This window comes from Schistocerca piceifrons, chromosome 6, assembly GCF_021461385.2.
Source record: "Schistocerca piceifrons isolate TAMUIC-IGC-003096 chromosome 6, iqSchPice1.1, whole genome shotgun sequence".
In the NCBI taxonomy this organism is placed as follows: Eukaryota; Metazoa; Arthropoda; class Insecta; order Orthoptera; family Acrididae; genus Schistocerca; species Schistocerca piceifrons.
The window spans coordinates 398,625,158-398,652,620 of NC_060143.1; the positions used below are offsets into that span (position 1 = coordinate 398,625,158).

The following is a 27,463-nucleotide window of genomic DNA, read 5'->3' on the forward strand; positions in this document are numbered from 1 at the left end:
TTGGGCCTTCACGGCCTGGATGAGGAACTCTTTGATTTTTTGTGTTTATTGTGAAAACAATTAATTACATCAATCAGTTCGACGTACACATATCCAATTTGGATAATAAAAATTCAAATGGCTCAGAGCTCAATGGGACTTAACATCTGAGGTAATCAGTGCCCTAGAAGGTAGAACTACTGAAACCTAACTAACCTAAGGGCTTCACACACGTCCATGCTCGAGGCAGGATTCGAACCTGCGATCGTAGCGGTCTTGCGGTTCCGGACTGAAGGGCCTAGAACCGCTCGGCCACAACGGCCGCCCAATTTGAATATTACAATTCTGGCTTCCTGTCTGTGTAATCCATGACTACTGATATGGAATGATCAGTTCTCTGAAAATAAATTTAACGTGAGTTTCAATCATTAACGGCCGCAATAGATGATATAACATATTCTAAGTTTATTCAACAGTCATTGTAAGATCGTTACAAGCGAGTAGCGATCGATGATTATTTCGTTAAATCCAATAAATCTCACCCTCACCATAGTAATTTGCTTGCTTAAACTTTTGATTCCCTTAATACTATGGGAAATATAAACTTTCAGCGAAAGTTAATCATTTCAAAAACGCTCACGGGTTTAATCCGCGCCTTTCATGCATATCAACAGTTCTCTATGAAATCACTTCCAACAAGAACGTGCGCCTCGTTCTCCAGACCACTTGTACCTGCCACGAACTAATTATAGGTGACAGCATTGTTTGGGTACTAAAGTTGTAGTAGATGAAGAAGACATGACACAGTGGCTGTACTTGAGGGGATAGACTGTCACATGTGAAATTAACTTATAGTGTGCTATAAGAGCTAAAATAAAAAAAAAGAACGCACCACGAAGGGATTATCCGAAAGGGACGAATATCTAAAGACTAACAAACAAACGAATATAGTTCAGAAAAATTGGATGATTTATTTATGACGAAGAGCTTCATAAACAGAGCAAGTCCATAACACATTGGTCCACCTCGGGACCTTGTGCAAGCAGTCATTTGGCTTGCCAATGATTAATAGAATTGCTTGATGTCCTCCTGAGTGATATCGTACCAAACTCTGTACAAATGGCGCGTTAGGTCGACAAAATCCCGAGCGGTTCAAAGGACTTGCCTATAATGCTCAAAATGTCCTGAATTGGGGAGAGATCCGGCGACCTTGTTGGCCAAGGAAGGGTTTGGTAAGCTCGAATACAATCAGTAGAAACTCTCGCCGTGTGCGAGCGGACATTATTTTTCTGAAATGTGAGCCAAGGATGTCTTGCCATGAAGCGCTACGGATCGGGACGCAGAATATCGTCGACGTACAGCTGTGCTGTATGGCTGCCGCAGATGACAAGCAGTACCCATAGGTTTTCAGGTTAGAGAAATGACACCATGAATCCTGCAGGGCTGTCCATAAATCCGTAAGAACACGAGGGGTGGAGATCTCTTCTGAAAAGAACGAGATATGCTCAATAATATTCATGTCTGGGGAGTCTGGTGACCAGGGGATGGGTTTAAACCCAGAAGAGTGTTCCTGAAGCCACCCTGTAGCAATTTAGGACGCGTGGGGTGTCGCATTGTCCTGCTGGAATTGCCACAGTCCGTCGGAATGCACTCTGGAATGCAGGTGATCAGACAGGATGCTTACGTACGTGTCACCTGTCAGAGTCGTATCTAGACGTATCAGGAGCCTCACATCACTCCAACTGCACATACCCCACACCATTACAGGGCTTCCACCAGCTTTAACAGTCCCCTCCTGACGTGCAGGGTCCATGTATTCACGAGGTTGTCTCCATGCCCGTACACGTCCATCCGCTCGATAAAATTTGAAACGAGACTCGTCCGACTAGGCAACATGTTTCCATCATGAACAGTCCAATGTCGGTGCTGAAGGGCCGAGGCGAGCCGTATTGCTTTGTGTTGTGCAGTCATCGCGGGTACACGTTGGGCCTTCGGCTCCGAAAGCCCGTATCTATGATGTTCCGTTGAATGGTTGGCCGGTTGACATTTGTTGATAAGGAGGAGGAAATTGTCGTTACCAGCATTTGGACGGCAGGAAGAAAAGAGGTGCTCATACACAGCTCCTGATCTCGAGGCATTTTGCGCCCGTGCAGTGGCTAAAATCGCAAATATCTCCTCATCTCGTAGAGGGATTGGACCAACAGCTGTTGATGGGGACCTGTCCTTAAGGCGACCTTGAGGAGTTTGGCCCCACCTACCCGCCCACCCCACTCAAAGTGTAGGCTATTGACGGCGCCGAGTTGCACCAACAACACAAGCACAGCACTACACTCCACACACATACACACACACACACACACACACACACACACACACACATACTCGTCAGTCATACATTCTAAACAGCTGCGCTTAATACACAATAGTTATACTTCTCAAAGGAGGAATACCTAATGGAACGAATAAATCTGTCTCAAGACGCAACCCGCAACCGATCAGTATCTCGTTGTCTCTGTCAACGGTACTCTACAAGTCTTCCTTCCTTACCGTTTACTTACAGCCACAAGCTTGTAACATGGGTAGATATCCGTGCACTACGCAGTCGGGACGGTAAATTTCATCTCAGCTAAGCATGTCCAAGACTACTATTCGCGGCATCTTAATGAAGCGTAAACCTATGTGAAACAACTGAAAAGTTATGAAGCTTTTTTTGAACTCCATAAATGCGAGCCGTGAAATTAACTCAGGCGGTGGTGTCGGAAATATGTTACGAAATTAGACGTTAAAAATAATCGACGAGATTTGCTATTTATGTGGCGAAATAAATGACGATGGCTGAAGTAGAGATGATACAATATGCAGATTAGCAAAAAGAAAGAACCTTTAAGCAAAAAGAGAAATTTGCTAACATGAAGTCTAAATTTAATTGACATATGAAGAAGTTTGCACAAGATAATATGAAGAGCTGCATAAAAACATGTTTTCGAGTTGAACACCACAACAACAACAAATATAACACAGACTATTTTACGATCGTTATCTAATCCAAACAATGTATTTCAGGCCTCTAGCGGCCAATGCAACTGTCAAATACGTTTGGAATTAGCATTTTTTAAAAATTAAAGCATAACTGATCAATGATTGGAATCAGCTGCTCTTAGCTAATACCTAGTGATTATTTAAAGTGAATCGATCACATAAATCTAATTGTGGAAAGACAGATGTCAGAGAACATTAAATAGCGGGGAACTGTAAGTCATCCACGTTGCTCGCTCATAAAATTTTCCAGCCTATTCAGTGTACACGTTACGAAGACTGAGCTGACGGATAGAGGGAAAAGGTGTGTGTGTGTGTGTGTGTGTGTGTGTGTATGTGTGTGTGTGAGAGAGAGAGAGAGAGAGAGAGAGAGAGAGAGAGAGAGAGAGAGAGAGAGACGAAGAAAAGGAAAAGATCATTTCGTCACAATTTGCTTCTTCATCGCAAGAGCATTAAGAAGATGCTCAACCAGCTGACATGCTACACGCCATGAGAAAGATGCTGTGTAACCCTGATAGTATTTCTGTATGTATACCGGGAGCGCACGTTTCCAAGATGAGTCAAAAACAAATAACTTACACCCACAACTATTATACATAGTGGCCGTAAGTACAAAATTAGATAGAACTTATAATGGGAAGTAACAATGGCAGTTCTTTTCTCACCCCATCCAAGAATGAAAGAGAGAGGAGATTAACAAAGCTGACACATTACATATGCTACGACACAACAGTGCTTTGTTGTGCAAAAATATTTTGTACCTGTATGTAGCTCCTTACCAGATGGTCGGAGAAACCGCTATTTAATGATTCGAGCGGCGAAATGACAAAAATGATCAGCACAATGGTGAAAGGTAGTGAAACGATGATAAAGAAAAGTGAGACAGTTATTATAACTGTACAGCAGGACGCTAGGTGACGGAGGGTCAGTTACACCATTACTGAGGTGAACTAACACTTCGCAAATGGTCGCATAAAATTGCATCTACCATACCATCGCTGCGGCATCTTGACAACGCGAGCCCTTGGAGATTCTGTTTGTACAAGGTGTTGCCGAAGTCAGACGGAAGTTTCTTCTCGACGAGGCTGTGACTGCAGCAATGTAACTCGTCTCATTCCAAGGCGAGCCGTGCAGCGACTGTTCCTCAGTCGCCGCTCAGTGACCTAGATTCTAGTCAGATAACGACGAACGTAGCGTATTAGCTACCGCGCTGTGTCGCGCCCGTTCCGTAAACGAAGACGTCAGAAACTTCATTGATCACTTATAAGCTGAACTACGAGTATATCCGTAGCGCGTCCCGGATTCCAGACTTTATACGAAAGTGGCATTAACGAAGATACGATAGTTGAGATTTAACGTTCCCTCGACACGAAAGTCATTACAGATGGAGATTAAGCAGGAATTGTACAAGGTTGTGGGAAGGCGCCAGGGGCAGGGGGAAGGGAGAGTAATCGATCGTGGCTGTTACTGAGGTACTACTTAGTAGCCATCTCAAGTAAACCTAACGGGAGGCAGACGGTGTTTTGAACCATGCCTTTAACAGCTGCAAGACTCGCTCGATTTTTAATAAGGATTCATTCTAATAACTGAGTGATTGTGATCTTTACTAAAGAGAATGCAGCCTTTGTAACGGGGGTAGGGGGGGGGGGGGGAAGACAAGCCATTGATACCAAAGAAGTATGTGTTAACGCAAACCGTGAGGAATTCTACTATGCATGAGACGGAATTATGGGCCTTATGAAAAAAAGGGTGACTCGACTGAGTCTCGCAATTTGACTCTTAGTCTGCTCACGAGGTGTGGCCATTAATTGCACACGTTGATCAAGTAGGCTGACGTGAGGATCAATGAACTATACTGGACGGGATGTGTATGGAACGTCTTAGGTGATTAGAAAGTTAGTAGACAGGAATACAATTAAATACTTAGCTTTAATTCAGCATCAGCGGTGAACGTCGATCTTGACTTTGTACAATAGCCGGCCGAAGTGGCCGTGCGGTTAAAGGCGCTGCAGTCTGGAATCGCAAGACCGTTACGGTCGCAGGTTCAAATCCCGCCTCGGGCATGGATGTTTGTGATGTCCTTAGGTTAGTTAGGTTTAACTAGTTCTAAGTTCTAGGGGACTAATGACCTCAGCAGTTGAGTCCCATAGTGCTCAGAGCCATTTGAACCATTTGACTTTGTACAGATGTGCAGTTATAGACTGAACTGCGAATACTTCTTTTCAATTCTGATTGCTTCACACATATAGATCAATTGTCAATGCATAAACTGCATGTAGTGCCTGGCTCGGTCGTAGCTACTGACTTAGCTGAAGGCTATTCTAACTGTCGTCTCTGCAAATGAGATGTCTGAAGCTATAACAAGTGAACCATTCTTATTAAAGTCGGTTGTAGAACTGAGCAGTGCGCTAGCTTGTCTCGTAAGAACAGCCGGGACGCGAAGCTCGGTCTTCTGCTAGCGTTGACAGTGGCGACCCGCTGGTCCGATGTGTACTGACTTACCGCGGCCGATTTGAAGCCTACAACCTAGCAAGTGTGGTGCCTGGTGCCTTGCGGTTACACCACAAATTCGTTTCATGAAGTAAAGCAAGTAGTCACAGGCAACACTTGCTGATCCAAATCTCGACAAATCTTACTCAGTTAAACGAACTAATTGTCTGTTTCCTTGAAAAATTCTCCGTCAATCGAAAAATCCTGCTTGCTTTGGCACACTTGATAAATCGAAACGATTTTCATGACTCCCCGCCCACAAACACGGCACAATTCTTAGTAAACGGTCTATCCAGCACTCGATAATTCTATTGTTTCGTCAGTTGTTTCGATAGTTCCTTCGGCTTTGTGTACCGTTGTTTCCCTTCGTTTACTTAACATTAGGTAACGCTTCACAGTACATAAATCAGTTGTAAAAATGGCTTCAAGGAGTCTCGCAGGGCTATCTTCCTGATATTGAGCGATAATTTGACATTTAACGACTTCCCAAATTATGATGATCAGTTCCGAGGTGCACTCACTGAAGTTTAGTTTAGGCTGTTCTGGATGACAAAATTGGAGAAGGTGCAAAGCAAAAGAAGAAGAAGAAGAAGAAGAAGAAGAAGAAGAAGAAGGAACAGAGCCCTTCCATTTGCGACCCCAAAAGAGACAACGTCTTAGATAAGATTCTTCCTTTGAAGAGAAGTTGATGACTTATTATAGGCTTTGATCAAAATAGAAAATCCACTTGACCAAACACGCTGGAGGTCACTAAAGCAGGAGAAGATAGTAGATTTTGCAAAATTAAGCTGAAGGTTTCTTAACTATTTCGGATATTTGTGTGTTCTTAAAACAAATAAAAATTAATAATATTTGTAAAAAAAAAACATTTCCCTTTAATTTTAGTTCTACTTGATACTTTCTGCTTCCTTATGCAAAGAAATACGAATGTTACTGAAATTACAGTGGTGTTTTATTTTTTGTTTGAACTACTTACAACCTAAAAGCTAAGGATATACAACAGTCATTCAAAACAATCACAGACAGGTATGTTTATAAGAGTTGGGTAGTTTGAGGCCACTGATGACATTTTGGGAGTATTTTTGTTGTACAAGTGCTTGGACAGAAAAGCCAAACCGACAATTTAAAAAAAATGGAGAATGAAAAGTGTTTACAACCTGCATCGATAAAAGCAGACAGAGAATGTAAGTAGCGTTAATTTTCAAATGTAACGTTATTGTAGTTTTAAGGACGCGAAAACAGAGGAAACTCCGCCCTGTACTGTTTTTTTTTCTTCTTTTCCAGCTTCATCGTACAGAATATCATTAAATAGTACATGACATTAAAAATTAAACACAAATTGACATTTTCAAAGTATTAATTTCATTAATAAATCATAAATTACAACAAACGCTTTTCAAATATGAATTCCGCTTGCGGTTCGTAGTCAAAATTTCAAATATATGGAAAGCTTTAAAGGGAGGAAGTTGTTAGCACTGCGGAAGAATTCCAGATACAGATGAAAGTGCTGATCCCTCATTCCTGACCGACTGCAATAAACACCGATGAAACCAGTGCCAGTATGAATCGAGGTACAACAGATCCCTTTCGATTGAACCGATTTGAACATGATCAGTGCAATATGGCACAACTGTTTTCTAATGTATACAAAAAACGTCCGCGAAACTTGGTTCGAATCTTCACAAACGAGTTGACAAAGTGACTCATAAATTAAAAAATGTAACTGTGGCGTACACTACATCAGGGAAGTGCACGAAAAGGCTGCACGAAGGGTTTTTTAAAGTCGTTCTTCTGTACGCGGGACAAGAAACAGTTCATTACATTACTGATTCATAAGAAGGGACGACTGATCGGGCATTTTACTATGAAATTCTTGTAGGTGAGAGACAAAGCCATGCACCTGCACCATAAAATTTATCTCATCCACCCCACTCCCCCTGTCCCGCCCCTATTTCTAGTCCGCTTCGCCAAACCCGTGCTCCCGACTTGCTGAAGAATAACAGAGAAATCGCTTCGACGGAAATTCCATAAAAATATATTATTTACCTCTGGATCAATTTAGTGCAACTGTTTTCACAGGAATGATCAAATAAGAAGTGGTTCACATCGAAGTTGATCGAAGTAATAAATTTCTTTTTTAATATGAACGGACTGTGTCTTCCGGGGTCGTGAGTGGTGCTCTACGTATTTGCGTGTCGGTTACTTCTGCGAGAAATACCATCTGGAATTTTGTTCTGGAGCGGCAAGTGATAGCAAAGATGATTCTGTAATCCATTCTTTAACAAACAGAAAACATTGAAGAAAGTTTGCTGTAATGACTGATTAATTAATGAAATTAATACAGCGAAAACGACTATTTTTTCGTGGCATACACTATTTAATGATATTCTGTACGTTGAAATTGAAAAGAGAAAAGGGCACGCGGGTGGAGTTTGGACCAGCACCGTCTCCATAGTAGCCGTGAAGCTTAGCCTCTGCGCTATGATCGCTCGGTCGAAACATAATAACCGTTACAGGCACAGAAGGCACTCTTAAAACTTCAACATCGATTTGCTCAGGGACTAGGGGCCGTCGCATGAAAAGCCGTTAGCCAGATACTCAGGACTGGTCCCTCTATAACATACTTAAGACTAATCAAAATCCGTGATTAACCGGTCTGATGGTCCCCTTCTGAGATCCACTAGAGGGGCCAGCCGATGTAGCCGAGCGGTTCTAGGCGCTACAGAACCACGTTGATGCTACGGTCGTAGGTTCGAATCCTGCCTCGGGCATGGATGTGTGTGATGTCCTTAGGTTAGTTTGGTTTTAGTAGTTCTAAGTCTAGGAGACTGATGACCTCAGACGTTAAGTCCTATAGTGCTTAGGACCTTTTGAACCATCCACTAGAGGGCGCTTCCTCCTCGACTGAAGATTTGTTTACGTCAAAGTCAGTCGTGTCTCGCGGCCGCCTGCATCAGGAAGATGGGCACACTGGAGGAACAGGTATTTGGTGTGAACTGGGCAGCTGCCTAGAGTGGGTCATAATCATTGTAGTATGCGTTTGTGATGAATTCACCCAATTTACTGAGCAACTCAACAGCTCCTTCCTGTTTGTTGCGCGTATTTCGACAGTATGTCTAAATAATGTCCGCTCATCAATGTTTGTAATGCTTGTTTCGTCTCGGTGCAAACCCGATGCCGTCTTCTTTCTAGCGTTTGTGGCTCAGGCATGTGGGACCCTTACCAAATCAGACTAACACCTAACACGGGATAATAAACTTGTACAGAGGATGTTTGACAGCGCCACGGAAATGTTGAGAAATCTGAGTTGTCAGACTGTTGAAGGTAGACGGAAATTACCTCCTGAAAGCCTTCTTGCAAAATTTCAAGAACCAGTATTAAGTGGAGACTCTGAAGATATTATTTAGCATTTTACACATCGATCCAACAGGAATCAAGAACATGAGATTAGACTAAATATTGCAGAGACAAAAGCATTTAAGCACTCTGCCCGCGCTCCATTCACGACTGGAACGTTAAGGAACTGTAGCATGTGATTTATGCGAAGTACCCTCCGTCATAAACTTCAGTGGTTTGTAGTAGACACATGATTTCCAAATTAAACATCTTAACTTTCCTCAAACCTTAAACTTAGCTAATTCAGTTCTTTCATTAAACATGATTTTTTTCAGTAATTGTTTGTTCGTTCTAATTACATTAGTGTCTAACAGTGTGTTATGAAAATGTAGCCTTTTTAGCAGCACACTCCTGATCACCGTTGTCCCAATTTTGGCTTTAAAAAAATCTAATGTTTAGTAATGCAGCAGCATTAATTGCACTTCTACGTTTGGCTGTTTCAACGTGGCCTCTAATAACACCCTTCGTGTCAAACAGAAAATTCTCCAGTACATAGTGTGAGATTAACATGTCGAGTGTTACTGTAATTACACAACTTCAAAAAGTTGCCTTACTGTTGCCAAGTTAACAGCAAACAATCTTTCTCTTATGCGCTGTAAACAACTAATCAAAACACTAATGTAGATAAAATGATAAAAAATGTGTAGATGAGTTATTTAAAAAAAAGCAACGTAAATACGTTGTCCCTGTGTTGTTCCCAAATGACTGAAGTTGTGGCGCAAACGGTAGCCTCAACTCCCTATCGACGTAATCGCTTGCTCGAAGGTCGGCTGAGACACGGTCATAAGAGAATGTTTTAAAACTTAATGTCGGATATATAGGTCTAAAACTATAAAAACATTCGCCAATGGTAACTGCCGCAAACCCCGGATATTACCTGGCGAAAATTTAAAAAAATCGGGGCTGTCCGGGCTAATCCCTGCCGTATCGTAAGCCTGAAGCCTATTTATGTCGCAGACGAAATTTTGAATTTTCTGTCGTATTGAACGCTATTTTAACTTTTTTCAATACATACGCTTAATTTTATGCGATTTAGTCCTATTGTATTTCATATTAACATACTCCTTAGGGTGCCCTTATAGCACTACTTTTAATGCCATGGTATTAAAGTGCACTGTCAGATATTCATTATACTGCATTTGGATTAATAGATTTATCATCTGATACTTGTTTCAAAATTCGAAACTTTCTCAGTTTCTGTATTCATCTGCAAACGCGTTTCTTTGAATAACATAGTAGAAACAAACACAGTACAAACCACCGTATTTATAGAGTTGAGAATGACTGGATTTATTATCGATTACATCCGCACTGGTTGATTTTCTGAGAAAAGTGTCCCCTCATTCTTACAAAACATAGTACTGGTCGAAGTTAGAAAAAATCCAGTAAACCAGTGTCCGGAAGCAAATACATGGGACGCTTGCTTGCGTCGAGAGGATCAGTAATTGGTGGTAAAGGGGCTACATTTCTGTCGATGTCCATTACTCGTTTCATATTGGTCGTGCTTGTGTATAGGTTGTCCAGTTAAGGAGTCTCTGGTTTCAAAATTATCTCGAAAAATTAAGATCGAGAGACGGTTGCACCAAAATTTATGTTAATTGTGAAAGCTCTAAGAATTTTATGGAGAAATTATACAGAAGTTTGGAAATATTTCGAAAAGCCGCTAACAGATGTCACTGTACGATGTGCAGCTCGTACAGTATCAAGGTGCTTAACAAAGCTCGCCCTCTCCAAGCAATCTTTGCAATATCATAATCTTTCCGAAATGTCCACTACTCTCAGTACGCAGGTGGCTCTAACGAACAAGAAATTTCGCCATCACATCCTGTAGTGCTTCAACGGAAATGGATTCAGACGTCACGAAAATAGCCGATTTAAGTTCGTCCAGGGTCGCGCGTAGATGGTGTCTTTTAGTGTGCCCCACAAAAAGTAGTTCCAAGGAGTCAGATCGGAAGAATGTGGAGACCAGCCCATCCTTGCGCCAGTAAATTTGCAGTATTCCGACGCAATGACGCCATTCGAGAAGTATTCATCGAGAAAGCGAAACACGTTTTCGGTACGATGTAGTCTCGCCCATCTTGCATGAGCCGCTCCATGCCTCGTCGATCTTTGAACGCTAGCTGAATTGCTCCAAACTTGCAACGTAACGTTCACCAGTGATCTTTTCTCGGATGAAAAAACGGTTAGTAACGCCTCTGCTGATAGCGCAAACAGTAATTGTTCGCGACTACATTAGGATGCCACTGTGCTGAAAGTGTGAACCAGATGCAGCCAGCATGAAATCCTTTATCATCAGTCATTGTGAGAATCTGGTTCGCAAAGTCAGCACTCACACACAGCTCAAACAGGTCTGCACTGATGGCTCCTAATTTTGAATGGATAGATGTGTAGACTCTGTCTCCGTATTTTCTGCGGGCTGGAACGCTTCAACCGATTTCTGTTGCTATTATTCGGACCGATTTCCTCTGATTTTTGCCGAATAATTTGATACCGTGGCAAAATTTTCATGGGTAACTGTAGTTTGCCTGGGCCAATGTTCCCCTCTAGATCAGCCACGAAGCCTGTTCGCTGGAATTTGGCGAAGTGCTTGCGAATGATTTTCGCATTGGGTCTTTGTGGAACATTAAATAGTGTTTGAGAACTACGCCTTGTTGCCGTAAGACTGTGTTCCAACCTGTGGTATTCCAATACTAGAAAAATACGTCGTTCAATGCAATACACGATTCAATCCTTGCCTTCGGTGCACCACCCTTCTTTCACGTTTCAGCGGTGGAACTGATAGCTCTGAGTCGCGGCACTATATTTATAGGCACTACGTATTGAGGTTACAGCGCAATATGTTAACAGCTTTCACAATAAACATACCGTTTGTTGCGCTCATCTATTGATCTTACTTTTCGATATATTTAATTTTGAAATCAGGGATTCCTTTGCTGGACACCCTGTACTTAGTCTGATTTTGGCGGTCTTGTCAGAAACAGCATTTACAACTGAGTGCATCAGCCATTCCATACATATGGTTCTGAGGTTTTATTGGTATCAGAACAAGATCAAGAATGAACGTGAACAACGTAAAAGGTGAAATGTAGTCCCGTTAAACCGTTATCCCACTCAAGAAATGGGCAGACATTCTGCTATGATGTAACTAACGGCGGTGATCGACAGGAACGCGTCATAAAAGCCGAAATTCGTTCTCGATGCCACATTTCAACTAAGAAAAATGTCTAGCTTACTGTTCTAGCAACTTGCAGACACAGAGCACGACGAGTTAGATCTCGCAGTCCATATTCTAGATATGGTGGAGCAATGCTGTGACGAATACATGCCGATCCAGAAACAAGCGTGTAGAGAACTGGAACTGCTGGATCTATTATCCACTGTCTCGTGTGGTCAACTCTGCTCAGCTGTTACCTTATCCGTATCACTCATGGCATGTGTGGGTTCTCAGGTCACAAGACCACAATGCTAAATTTCAGTTCTGCCAACGGACTGTAAGACGAAGCGCTGAAGACCCGTTGCTCACGGTTTGCAATTTGTTTACGAATCTGACGCAAGTCACAAATACCGTCTTGTTATCCTTTACTGCTATTTCAGTTGTCCACGAAGGGAAAAGATGTTTGAAAATACGTAAAAAAAGATGACAATAAATTAGCGATTCCCAACGTGCGCGAGCGTGTTTGTCTCTGTGTGGGAGGAGGTGATCATACTAAATGGAGGGCGTGAACTTATTGAAGAGGAAAACACACGATAGTTCAAAATTTGATTTACTGGTAGAAAATAAAAGAAAAATACATTCTGATACAATAAAAAATTAAAATTCATATTTACACAGACGTAATGCACTTACAAATGTACTGCTCAATTACTTTAATAATTTTTGTTCCAGCACTAAATTGAAAAAAAGTTTTCTAAATATTAGCGGCTCCTTTTGCCAGACTTGCAAAGCAAAGGTTTTCGAAGGAATGTTTAATATTACAAATAGACACTGAGTTCTTTTTCCACGTTTAGCTGTTTATATTTTGTCTTCAAAGCAGCCAACACGGAAAATTTGGTTTTGCAGAGAAAGGAAGATGAAAATGGTAATAGTATACCAAATGTTCTTGTTTTTAGTGCATCCCTGCAATAAATTCAAAGACTGATTTATTACTAATTTGCCTTTTGATTTCGCCGCTTGCCATGAAGTCTACAATGACTTATTCCGCAAGTGAGAGACCTTCCGGAGTATTTTCGCGATCTGTTTGTAAGATATATATATATATATATATATATATATATATATATATATATATATATATATATATATATATATATATATATATATATATATATATATATATATATATATATATATATAATGGGGGAGGGAGCGATGAAAATTATGATTGAAAGTTGGGTCGTGAATACTGAAGGAGGGTTGAGAAACGTTAGAAACGTTGCAGCAAATGATTTTTGAAACTTCATAGATTTTACATTACAGTTCAAATATAATCACTGATGTGAATGTTGCTATTGTATTATGATGCTGCTGAAGATGCATGATAATGATCGTGATCATGACGGAGGTGTAATTAAGACTATGATAACGGGGCCACGTGGAACTGTGTCGCGACTAAAAATCAGAAAGGTGGAGGAGGAAAGAGGGATATATCTCGGACGGGTTTCATCTTTAGGGAGTGGGTTACAATTCCGCCGGGCGAGGATGGATGAGATATGAAGACTAAGTGGAATATGGACGTATTGGCGCAGCAGGGTCCTGCATTGGTGATCAATGGGTGAGTTACTGGGTCCTGGGACAGGGTTTTGCAATTAATGTATTGGATTCTGTCTTCTAGGAAATAATGTATGGGTAGTGGATGAACTGATATAGGATCCCAAATGTCCAAAGTAGGACGCGGGAAGCGGTGTGCTTGTCTTTGCTGGATTTCTAAGGAGTTACAGAATGTAGGAGTGGCGGAAATCGAAGCAACGTTGGCGGAAGTGAGCATAGAATAGTTACGATATCTGTAAGTGAGGATACTTACATAATGCTGTAGACCCCACGCGCGGCCTGTTGGTAGATTTAATCAGTTTTGAGCTTTGTGCCGGGTGATAAGGTGGGCATTCCATAGTAGTTTTCTGTCGAGGGTTAATCCTAAATATTGTGTTAGTGAGGGGAATGAACTAGTTGTAAAGATGGAAATCTGCCTGACTGAAACGAGTGGTGAGACCAAATAGTGACATTTTTCTGTAGATTTACTTGAAGTCTCCACACATTATGCTACACGCCAAGGAGATTAAAGTGGCATTGGAGGGGACCGCATGGGAGAGTTGAAGGCCGTGGTGTGTGTCGTCGTCAGCATATTGCAGGAGGTAGCTGGATATGGAGGTCAGACGTACAGGATGTAAAGGAAGGGGGAAAGAACAGAGCCTTGACGCAAATTTGCAGTGGGCTAAAATATGGGGGAGCAAATATGGTTGATGGTGACATATGTAGGACGGTGGAGACACAAGAATGCTGTAAGGCGGACATATCGAACTGCGAGTGTAGCTTGAAGAGCAGTCCAGAATGGCACATCACCTCAAAGGCTTTTTGAATATCAGGGGGTACAAATACGGTGCATTTTCGTTTATTTAGTTCATGAGAAGATGAGTAAGATAAAGTAGTTCGTCTTCGATGGAGTGGTTGGAACGAGAGCTGTATTGGATATTGGAGATAGGTAGGTGGGTTGCTGCAAGATGCTGATGATGATGGTTCCAAACATTTTCCTGACAAATGACTTGCGTTTATAGATAAATAGGATGAGGTTTGTGAAGGTAGTTTACCAAGTTTAAAAAATAGCAGAACTTGGGATATTCCCCACTGCTCCGGGTAATAACCGATGTAGAGGATAGTATCGTGAAGGAAGGCAAGGTTTCGTGAGAGAATCTGAGAAGTTCCTTGAAGAGACGGTAGGTAACTGTATTGCGACCAGGTGCAGTGTTTCGGTTTTTAGCGAGTGTTACTGGTGTGTTTAGTCCTTTTCGTGGAAAGCTGTATAAGTACTGGCGATGTGGTGTGAGAGGTGGGGTAAATGTCTGTACGTTCATACACACAGAGATCCGTCGAGTAATCATGGTGGGGACCATGTCTGTTTCAGGTAGGATACGATGTTGAGTTTGTCGGGAAGCGGTCTTTTGTGTAGGATGGGATACGTGGGAGTGAGGTTGTTTCTGGAGAGTATACGGAACACTTCCCGATACTTCTTAGAGTATATAGCTGTTTCGTTTAGTTAAGTGCATGTTATAAGCCAGTCCCGATGTATTTTAGCTCGTAAGCAACTGTGAACATATCGCTGGAGCTGTCGACGGCGCGTGGGCGTGTCCAGGCGCGTGGGCGTGTCCAGGCGCGTGGGCGTGTCCAGGTCACAAATACGAAGGAAGACAATGTTCTTGGAGCGGGAACAGAGCACATGAAAGGAAATTGGGATTGTTATAGTAGGTAATTCGGAGTGGGATATCACTGGAAATCGCATCTGAGTTGGTATGTTTCACATAGTGAATAATAAATTACCACAACCACTTTGTGTAGATAATGCAGATCTTTGAGAGATAATGGCAGCGAGAGATTGTATTGAATTTCGTGTCAATCCGTGGGCCGGAATTAAGAGTGCCTCTCTTATGGCCCTGCACCTTGTGGCGTAGTGCCGTACACCGCACTTACGGAATGATTACGATATTGCAGTGCCTGTGTTTTTCAGATTTAAGATACAATGTTCCTTCGGACATACATGCAAGTCCGAAGGGACATTATATACTAATTCTGAACAACACAGAAGTTGCAGTATCGTATTTATTCTCCGACACAGGGCGAGCGACTTTCAATAAAAATATCTCCCCAGTACGGGAATTTACATACTGAATATGACGACATATGTAAGTTTAGGTTTGGCCGTAGAAAGTGCTCGGATAACCTAATGGTAAGGCGACCGCTCGCGATAAACGGGAAATCGGGGTTCGAGTCCAGGTCTGGGACAAATTATCACTGTAGTCATTACATTATACAGTTAATTGTTGCCCATATTTGCAACTGCGAATACATTCATGCACTTACAGAATCAGTCAGAAATTAGCTTCACACAGGTCGTGAGCCACGGCTTCTCCGACGCAGGTTTTCCTTCGATTCAACTAGCTGTTTGCTAGCAATCTCAGCTCCGGCCAAGGGAGATCACTGCTGTTCAGGCACCGAAATGTTATGGACGCTGTTGTAAAATTAAATGTGACATTTGTCATCACATGGAACAAAACTTTATGCAATGTTTTCGTATGTCGGTAGCTAACAGCAGTATAAATTTCAGCCTAATATTTGTCGTAGTTTTAGAGATACGAAATATCACTAAAAGCGCGGAATTTCAAGCGTACATGAATCATCAACTCCTTATGAGGTTCACAAGTATTATATAATAATTCCCAAAGTAGTTTGATGGAATATCCCAGCGTTTAAGAAGGAAAACAGTTTTGTGTAAATTATTTCATTTTACATAAGAATACGTGTTATTGGTCTTGTATTTCTCGATAAACCATGCCAATTGCACTTGTATTCTTATTGATTGAATGAAGGAATAAGTACGAGTTACGAGTATATGTGACCTGTGAATGTTTGCAATTGTGAATAACTAGATACATAATTACACCATGGGATCCTGATTCTGAATCGGGTGAGTCATACAGAACGGGGAAAATTTGTGGTTTGTAATAATACGGCTTACACTTTAACGGTATAGGGGAAACGAGAAACGTACTCGGATAGGTCAGTTATGCAAAGAAAAGATTAATTTACTGTTATTGGGTTTTCCAAAACCAATACACACATATTATAAAAATGGACTTATATTTGTGTGTGTACTGGACTCGGCAAATTTTAAACCAACGGTCTTCTGGAGGTACGTGGACAACACATTTGTGGTATGGGATGGATGAATTACATCGATTTCTTGAGCATTTGAATTCCATCCATGCTAACATCAAATTTACTATGCAAATAGAAGACGGCTGCTTCCTCTTTTTGGATGTTGTCGTTCGCCGTAAAGTTGATGGCACATTAGGACATGCCGTATATCTGAAACCAATACACACAAATGTATACCTTCATGCCAGCAGCTGCCATCACCCTTCACAGATCATAGGTGTCCTTAAGACCTTAGTGCACAGGGCGCACTGTATATCCGATAAAGACAATTTGCAAGAAGAGCTCACATACCTCAATAGCATTTTTAAGATAGTAATTCCTTCATATTTAGTGCATTTTTGAGCTATGTGGGTGCTCTTTCCTCGAAGATAGGCCGTATTCTTGAGAAAAACTGTGTTAAGGCGATCTTCCGGCCCCCCACGAAGATTGCAGCTTTACTCGGCCCTGTGAAGGAAGATTTACAGCGTCGTAAAGCGGGTGTGTATCAGATTCCTTGCGGAAATTGTGAGAAGCCATACATGGGCCGAACACGCACCGTTCGTGAGAGGTGTGTGGAGCATCGAAGATACACACGCTTATTACAGCCAGACAACTCAGCTGTGGCCGAACATTGTATTGATACAGGGCATTCCATGAATTACAGTGATGTGAAGATTTTAACATCCACATCTTCCTTTTGGGAATCTGTCTTCAAGGAAGCTATAGAGATGAGATTAGATTAGCTAATAATTTAATAAATAGATATAATTGTTTTAATTTGGACAATGCATGGAATCGGGCTCTTGGGATAATTAAACTGCACCGCCGCCGATCATACATCGACAAGCGAATCGAATGTCTACGCCTTCGCCACAGACGGAGCATGTGTAAGCGTATTTTTTTGCCACCGACCAGCATCTGTGACCCGCATGTGCATTACAGCAGCGGTGGAGAATATAAGGCCGCGCTTGTCATCTTTAGTACATTTCTTTACTACTTAGACACTCGTACAGTCGAATCAACTCAAGGAAATCCCTGACACCTGGCAGCGGTTTTGATAGCGTTCAACTGCGAAGCGCAAACGGCTGCAGGGAATAACCACCTGTCGAGTTACGAAGAGGCGTTGCCAAAGAGATGTTCACAAAATCACGTAGTATACTTGTATTTGGCGTTACAATTAACAGGTCGTAGCGGCAGTCTCTTAAATACTACGGAGTAGATTATCTCCATCTTTTTCTCATGGGCAGCCTCGTTGCTTGCTCAAGGGTGGGCTCACCTAAAAATTTATTCGTCATAGCTCTTGGACTTGTAACTAGGAATATTGTTTGTAATCAAGTTCTGAATTAAATATTGCAAATAATGGCGTGGGATAAAAGGATTCGGGGATCGGAGGTGTTAGCACTGAGCTCTGAAAAGGCGCTTTAATTTTGGTTCGTGTGGTGTTGGAAAGCAGTAACTGATGATTGGATGGAATGATTGTACAATTTCCGGAATTTCTATGTGAACTTTGACCTACTTCGAAAACCTTAATTCCGCTTGGTGGTCTGAACAAATTTTGATCTAGAATTAAGTCAAAGTGAACAACTTGGAGACTACTAATCGAAGATTCAACCCACAGCCAATCCGTCTGTATTTTTCCGTTAACAGCGTGAAATGGATACCGTAAGCTGGCTACTCGTCGATCGTGCTTGTGTGTGAATGTTGTATTCAAAACTACAAACTACACGTTCCAGTCCCATCAACAGGACCACCTCATAGATTCGCCGTCAATGTGCAGTTACGACTCACAGACAACAGGTGACAGCACGAGCGCTGGAGGTTACATAAAGCGTGGTGGTGGGACTCTGAAAACAGTGCAGTTATTGTCGTTACACAGAAACGGAGCGATTTATCTTACGTCCAAATGGGCATGATCATTGGGTTTCGGGTCATGCGGGCCAAAGGCGAAAGTATTTCCAAAACGGCTAAGTTCTTAAACTGTCTGCGTGCCGCGTGGCAACACGGTGGTATCCAAAACTGGCACCATGGCAACTGTGATGCACCACGGGCCATAGAAGGCAGGGTGAACGACAGCTGCGGGGATATGTATGGGCGAATAGAACTATTGAGCAACTATCGTTCCAGGTGAACCAGTGGGCTTACTGTGTATGGGCCTCTGCAGCAGGCACCTGGTTCGTGCACCCATGCTGACTGCTTGTCAGCGACGACGAAAGGTGGATGAATCACGTTTTATGCTCCAACGGACAGATGGCCGTTGGCGTGTACGGCGTGAAACGTCTGAAAGCAGAGGGCCCAGTCCGGAGGAGGGAGCGTTACGGTCTGGGTGAGGTTTTCATGGCACTCCGTGGGTGATATCGTCATTTTGGAACGTACAATGGATCAACACAACTACGCATCTATCTTTGGGGACGCTTTCCACAATTGCAGCAGTTTGCTTTCCCTCAGCAAAATGGCATCTACCAGCAGCACAATGAAATGTCATTCAGCTCGCAGAGTACGTGCGTGATTCAAAGATCAGCAGGACGAGTTTACCATACTTCCCTAGCCACCAATCTCACCGGATTTAAATACACTGCCGGAAAATAGTACACTCGAAAAGATGACGTCGATTTTGAGGTGAGGTGGTTAGTGTTTAACGTCCCGTCGACAGCGAGGTCATTAGAGACGGAGCGAAAGCTCGGGTTAGGGAAGGATTGGGAAGGAAATCGGCCGTGCCCTTTCAAAGGAACCATCCCGGCATTAGCCTGAAACGATTTAGGGAAATTACGGAAAACCCAAATCAGGATGGTTGGAGACGGGATTGAACCGTCGTCCTCCCGAATGCGAGTCCAGTGTGCTAACCACTGCGCCACCTCGCTCGGTCGATTTTTGATCCGATGACGGCTTATGGCAACTGAAGGGTTGTTGTGGTCTTCAGTCCTGAGACTGGTTTGATGCAGCTCTCTATGCTACTCTATCCTGTGCAAGCTTCTTCATCTCCCAGTACCTACTGCAGCCTACATCCTTCTGAATCTGCTTAGTGTATTCATCTCTTGGTCTCCCTCTATGATTTTTACCCTCCACGCTGCCCTCCAATGCTAAATTTGTGATCCCTTGATGCCTCAGAACACGTCCTATCAACCGGTCCTTTCTTCTTGTCAACTTGTACCACAAACTCTTCTCCCCGATTCTATTCAATACCTCCTAATTAGTTATGTGATCTACACATCTAATCTTCAGCATTCTTCTGTAGCACCACATTTCGAAAGCTTCTATTCTCTTCTTGTCCAAACTATTTATCGGCCATGTTTCACTTCCATATATGGCTACACTCCATACAAGTACTTTCAGAAACGACTTCCTGACACTTAAATCTATACTCGATGTTAACAAATTTCTCTTCTTCAGAAACGCTTTGCTTGCCAGTGCCAGTCTACATTTTATATTCTCTCTACTTCGACCATCATCAGTTATTTTGCTCCCCAAATAGCAAAACTCCTTTACCACTTTAAGTGTCTCATTTCCTAATCTAATTCCCTCAGCATCACCCGACTTAATTCGACTACATTCCATTATCCTCGTTTTGCTTTTGTTGATGTTCATCTTATATCCTCCTTTCAAGACACTGCCCATTCCGTTCAACTGCTCTTCCAGGTCCTTTGCTGTCTGACAGAATTACAATGTCATCGGCGAACATCAAAGTTTTTATTTCTTCTCCATGGATTTTAATTCCTACTCCGAATTTTTCTTTTGTTTCCTTTACTGCTTGCTCAATATACAGATTGAGTAACATCGGGGAGAGGGTACAACCCAGTTTCACTCCCTTCCCAACCACTGCTTCCCTTTCGTGCCCCTCGACTCTTATAAATGTCATCTGGTTTCTGTACAAATTGTAAATAACCTTTCGCTCCCTGTATTTTACCCCTGCCACCTATAGAATTTCAAAAGCTTTCTCTAAGTCTACAAATGCTAGAAATGTAGGTTTGCCTTTCTTAATCTTTCTTCTAAAATAAGTCGTAAGGTCAGTATTGCCTCATGTGTTCCAACATTTCTACGGAATCCAAACTGATCTTCCCCGAGGTTGGCTTCTACTAGTTTTTCCATTCGTCTGTAAAGAATTTGCGTTAGTATTTTGCAGCTGTGACTTATTAAACTGATAGTTCGGTTATTTTCACATCTGTCAACACCTGCTTTCTTTGGGATTGGAATTATTACATTCTTCTTGAAGTCTGAGGGTATTTCGCCTGTCTCATACATCTTGCTTACCAGATGGTAGAGTTTTGTCAGGACTGGCTCTCTCAAGGCCGCCAGTAGTTCTAATGGAATTTTGACTACTCCCAGAGCCTTGTTTCGACTAAGGTCTCTGTGCTCTGTCAAACTCTTCACACAGTATCGTATCTCCCATTTCATCTTCATCTACATCCTCTTCCATTTCCATAATATTGTCCTCAAGTACATTGCCCTTGTATAGGCCCGCTATATACTCCTTCCACCTTTCTGCCTTCCCTTCTCTGCTTGGAACTGGGTTTCCATCTGAGCTCTTGAAATTCATGCACCTTTTCTCCAAAGGTCTCTTTAATATTCCTGTAGACAGTATCTCTCTTACCCCTAGTAAGATAAGCCTCTATATCCTTCCATTTGTCCTCTAGCCATCCCTACTTTGCCATTTTGCACTTCCTGTCGATCTCATTTTTGAGACGTCTGTATTCTTCTTGGTCTGCTTCATTTACTGCATTTCTATATTTTCTCCTTTCATCAATTAAATTCAATATTTCTTCTGTTACCCAAGGATTTCTGCTAGCCCTCGTCTTTTTACCTACTTGATCCTCTGCTGCCTTCACTACTTCATTCCTCAGAGCTACCCATTCTTCTACTGTATTTCTTTCCCGCATTCCTGTCAATTGTTCCCTTATGCTCTCCCTGAAACTCTGTACAACCTCTGGTTTAGTCAGTTTATCCAGGTCCCATCTCCTTAAATTCCCACCTTTTTGCAGTTTCTTCAGTTTTAATCTACAGTTCATAACAAATAGATTGTGGTCAGAGTCCACATCTGCCCCTGGAAATGTCTTACAATTTAAAACCTGGTTCCTAAATCTGTCTTACCATTATATAATATATCTGAAACCTGTCAGTATCTCCAGGCTTCTTCCATGTATACAACCTTCTTTCATGATACTTGAACCAAGTGTTAGCTATGATTAAGTTATGCCTTGTGCACTGTCCACCAGGCGGCTTCCTCTTTCATTTCTTAGCCCCAATACATATTCACCTACTACGTTTCCTTCTCTCCCTTTTGCTACTGCCGAATTCCAGTCACCCATGACTATTAAATTTTCGTCTCCCTTCACTACCTGAATAATTTCTTTTATCTCTTCATACATTTCATCAATTTCTTCATCTGCAGAGCTAGTTGGCATATAAACTACTACTACTATTGTAGTAGCCGTGGTCTTCGTGTCTATCTTAGCCACAATAATGCGTTCACTATGCTGTTTGTAGTAGCTTACCCGCAATCCTATTTTTTATTCATTATTAAACCTACTCCTGCATTACCCCTATTTGATTTTGTATTTATAACCCTGTAATCACCTGAACAAAAGTCTTGTTCCTCCTGCCACCGAACTTAATTAATTCTCACTATATCTAACTTTAACCTATCCATTTCCCTTTTTAAATTTTCTAACCTACCTGCCCGATTATGGGATCTGACATTCCACGCTCCAATCCGTAGAACGCCAGTTTTCTTTCTCCTGATAACGACGTCCTCTTGAGTAGTCCCCGCCCGGAGATCCGAATGGGGGACTATTTTACCTCCGGAATATTTTACCCAAGAGGATGCCATCATCATTTAATCATACAGTAAAGCTGCATGCCCTCGGGAAAAATTACAGCTGTAGTTTCCCCTTGCTTTCAGCCGTTCTCAGTAGCACATCAGCAAGGCCGTTTTGGTTAGTGTTACAGGGCCAGATCAGTCAATCATCCATACTGTTTCCCCTGCAACTACTGAAGAGGCTGCTGCCCCTCTTCAGGAACCACATGTTTGTCTGGCCTCTCAACAGATACCCCTCCGTTTTGGTTGCACTTACGGTACGGCTATCTGTGTCGTTGAGGCACGCAAGCCTCCCCACCAACGGCGAGGTCCATGGTTCCTGGGAGGGGGGGGGGGGGGGTGGTTACTTGAAGGTTAGATGTACTGGTAACGCTGTTCTCCAGCAGATAGCGTAGAGACATTGCTACCAGACCGCCATTTGGTCAAGCCTTTAACAGGGAATGCTCACAGCCAGAAGGCTCAGTGTGGTGCAGAAGTCCGAAGTAAGGAGGCAACCACTCCACAGAGAGGCACTCGCGCCTCCTATACTCAACTGAGCAAGTTTGAAAGGGGTCAAGTTGTGGTGTTCTGGTCCTCCTGAACGCCATGCGTCAGTTGTACCACGATGCTGGTCTCGGTTGCCAGGTGAACATTCTCGCACCTGTAGACGAGATTCTGGACATCCATGCAGCACACGTGCCCCTCCCAGGATCTAAGTGTTGTAAGGGCAGCAGTGGCACGTCGTACAGCTACACCAGCACAGATAAGAGGGCTTGAGAGCCCAGGGGTGTCAACACGCACTGTTGTTAATCGGTTGTCAGTATTTGCACTACTGGCACACACACTTCTAGCCTGTCTTATACCACAGCCTCGATGTGCACGGTAAAGAGTGGTTCCCTCAGAGGATCACTTGGAAGATGAAATGGCGCGCCGCGGTCTTCAGCTACGGAAGCAGATTCTGCTGCCATCAAGTGATGATTTGCGAGTACGACATAGACGTGGTGAGCGCAAACTCGTAGAGTGCATTCGTCCGACACACGCTGGCCTCACACCAAGACTTTTACTCTGGGATACAATAAACTAAAACTCTTGTTCACCCTTGGAGTTCTCGAGGGGATGCTAACGGGCGCTCGGTACGTTCTTAGACCTGTTCTTTTGCCGTTTCTGCAACAGGAAAGTGATGTTTCTCTAACAGCATAACGCTTGCCCCACTCTACCCACTGAACTCAATATGCTCTGTAAGATGTGCATCAATTTCCCAAGTCAGGACGATATCGGGACTTGTCCCCAGTAGAGGACATGTAGGGTATGATGGGGCGAGAAGTGACTCACGCGACTCGTCAACCAACAAGTACGTGAACAATTCGAGCGGGCTTGCAATGACGTACCTAGGTGCAGTAGTCGCCATCTCTACAATCAGCTAGATGCCAGAACAGGCACATGCACTGCCGGCCGTGGAGGCTACGCCACATACTGTTATGGGCGTTTCAGTGGGGCTCGATACCTGCTACCTCAGAACCACTTGTGCTATTGATCTGTAAATGCAGTCGTTCCATATACTCCATAAATACTCTTGCAATATTAAATCTGGAGTGAACCCGAAATATGTAAAAAGGTGTACTATTTTGTTTTTCGGAAGTGTGCAATCGAAAATCCATGGGACCAACTCCATTGGGCTCTAGGTCGCAAACACTGCCCTGATTGCTGTTTTGTTTCGAGAGCGAAGTGGTGGTACTACGTCCAATCTATTAAAAAGAAAAAACCCAAATCGCCTCACAAAATATGTTGGTATCTTTTCAAAAGCCCAATAATTAGCGAAAGCATTCCATTCCATAATGCATTTCGTTCTGTGCTCTACAAACGTGGAGTTCATCTTGCACATAGTTCTCTAACAGGTGATAAAGAAAGAAGGTTATCATTAATCTGAAGTTTGGTTTCAACACAACAGTGGTTTACCAGTCTTTAACGGCAAAATGCAGGTCGTTTCTGGCAAAGGTTGTTACCTACACCAACTTTAGATGCAGTTTTTAGTGACAGTCTTTCAAAAGAAAAATAAAAAAACTATAGAATTCCATTTTACACACACACATACACACATACACACATACACACACACACACACACACACACACACACACACACACACACACACACATAACGCTTCTGCGACAATACGCTGTTACGTAGTTAATGTAGATATTTGACACGTTATTTAGTAAGACGTACCAACATAACAAAATTTCAGAGATGCCAGCGGAATTTCGGTGACATACGAAAACTAATCATCTCTGAAGGAGCCAAAACAGTATCCATACTGTACGACGATTTATTTGAAAGTAGCTGAGTAGCTGCCCGGGTATATACTTCAATTCTATTAGTGAATCTCCTGCTACCCCCCCCCCCCCTCTCCTCTATGTCAATTTCCTCTTCCCCATTCCCCAACCCCCCCCCCCCCCCCCCCCGCCTACAAATAGCGATTCTTTCCAGACAATAACTGATATGTCCGCCAGGTGCGGAAAACGCACGAAAATTCGTGTAGTTGTTTGGAGATCAGCGTGTTCAAAGACACACAGACACGACGGCTTGATTGCTTTATTATCAGTACAGATGTATAAGTTTGAAGTGTCCACTGCTGGAAGGAATTCAGCAGTAGGTGTGACCCACGGCTGTCGAATGCTGCGAAATCGGCCCTGAATCTAAGCAAAGACGCTTTGCAAATTGATAGGGCACTTCTGGTCGCAATGTACAAAATGGATACCATCAGAATACGGTAATGTGGAAGCAGCAAGTACGTTGATTTATCGTGGTACGCCGCAAAGTAGTGGCCATCATCGGTAGACGATATGCTGATGTTCAACCCACTACCTACCTCCGGCATGTCGCGTGCGCATAGTTGACTTGCTGATGCGTCGCTGCAGGCACTGTACGCAAAGGCGCAAAGGCTACGGACTGGAGACGGCCTAGCTGCGACTCATATCGCTTACGATAAGGTAGACAGGCCGACGTCACACTTTGCTGACCTCCTGCACTGCATGTGTCAGTGTTTGGCGCCTTGTGGAAGCAGGTCGGAACCAGAGACTCTAGATTTAGCCCACCTCCCGAGGGTTTATGATGACTGGATGTGATTTGGAAGCGTTGTGGCATGTGACACGGCAAAGAGGATACATAAGCGGACCAGAAACATTTTGGGTATTGTTATAGCAAAGACTTTTTCTTTTCTTGAGTTATCAGTTTTGTGATTGGTTTGATGCGGTTCGCCACGAGTTCCTTTCCTGCCCCAACCTCTTCATTCCAGAGTAGCACTTGTAAGATACATCCTCGATTATTTGATGGGTGTTTTCAAATCTGTCTTCCCTCACAGTTACAACCCTATATAGCTCCCTCTATTCTTAACAGGTGTCCTATCGTCGGTTTCCTTCTTCTTGTCAGTGTTTTCCATATATTCCTTTCGTCACCGATTCTGCGAAGAACCTCGTCATTCCTTATCAGTATACCTTAGTTTTAACATTCTTCTGTAGCACCGCGTCTCAGACGCTTCGAGTCTCTTCTGTTTAGTTTTTTCCACTAACAAGACGCTGTACTGAAAACTACGCTGTCAAAATTTCCTTCCGCAAATTAAGGCCTATGATATATACTATTGGACTTCTTTTGACCAGGAATGCTCTTTTTGCCTATGCTAGTCTGCTATTTATGTCCTCTTACTCCGTCCGTCATGGGTTATTTTGCTTCCAAAATAGTATAATTCCTGCGTCTACTTCGTGATCCCCAATTTTGATGTTGAATTTCCTGCCATTCTTATTTCTGCTACTTCACTTTACCTTTACGTTCACCTTTTTCCGGTTTTCTCTGAATCCGTATTGTGTACTCATCAGACTGTTCATTCCATCCAAAGATCCTGCGAGTCTTCAATTTACTAAAAACAGCAATATCAGCAAATCTTACGATATCCTTTCACTCTGAATTTTATATCCACTCTTGAACCTATGTTATTTTCGTCATCTTTTTAGATATATGGATTGACCAGTAGGGGCGAAAAACTATATCCTTGTCTTACACCGTTTTTAATCGCAACACTTAGTTCATCTGCCACTATTACTGTTCCATGGCTGTTCTTATACATATTGTGTGTTACCCGTATTTCCCTACAGATTACTATAATTTTTCTCAAAATTTCGAACTTCTTGCACCATTTTACGTTGTCGACGAATGCTATGCACGTCTCCTGATGTTCCTTCAATCTTGCTTCCCCCATCAGCCGCAACGTCAAAACTCCGTCTCTTCTGCCTCTATCTTTCCTAACAGATCGTCATCCAACACATCCTCTATTTTCTTTTCCATTCCTGCGTATTTTACTCTAGTCAACAACTTGGATACACAAGCTGTTTATGGGTACTTTTCAGTTATGTCCTTGGTATCTTCGGAATTGCGTGGATGGTATCTTTTCGGAAAGTCTGCTGGTATGTCGCCAGTCTCATATATGATAACACCAACGTGAATAATCGTTTTGTTGCCACTTCTCCCAATGGTTTTAGAAATTGTGCTGGAATGTTATATGTCCCTTCTGCCTTATTTGATCTTAAGTCTTCCAAAGCTCTTTTATATTTTGATTCTAATACTGTATCACTTATCCCTTCTAAATAGACTGCTATATCTTCCTCCATCACATCAGACAGATCTTCCCCATCATAGAGACCTTCAATGTACTCTTTCCACCCATCCACTCTCTCCTCTCCATTATGCAGTGGAATTGCCGTTGCACTCTTATATTACTACCCTTGCTTTTAATTTCACCGAAGGTTGTTTCGACTTTCCTGTATGCGGAATCAGTCCTTCCGACAATCATTTCTCTTTTTAGATTTCTTCACATTTTT

At 42.6% G+C, this 27,463-nt stretch overlaps 1 protein-coding gene across 1 annotated transcript in view; it reads left to right on the forward strand.

The window, feature by feature from the left end:
• LOC124803343 (E3 ubiquitin-protein ligase BRE1A-like) overlaps positions 1-27,463 on the forward strand; it is an 83,523-nt gene that overhangs the window by 39,970 nt on the left and 16,090 nt on the right. The gene's annotated exons all lie outside the window — the stretch shown is intronic.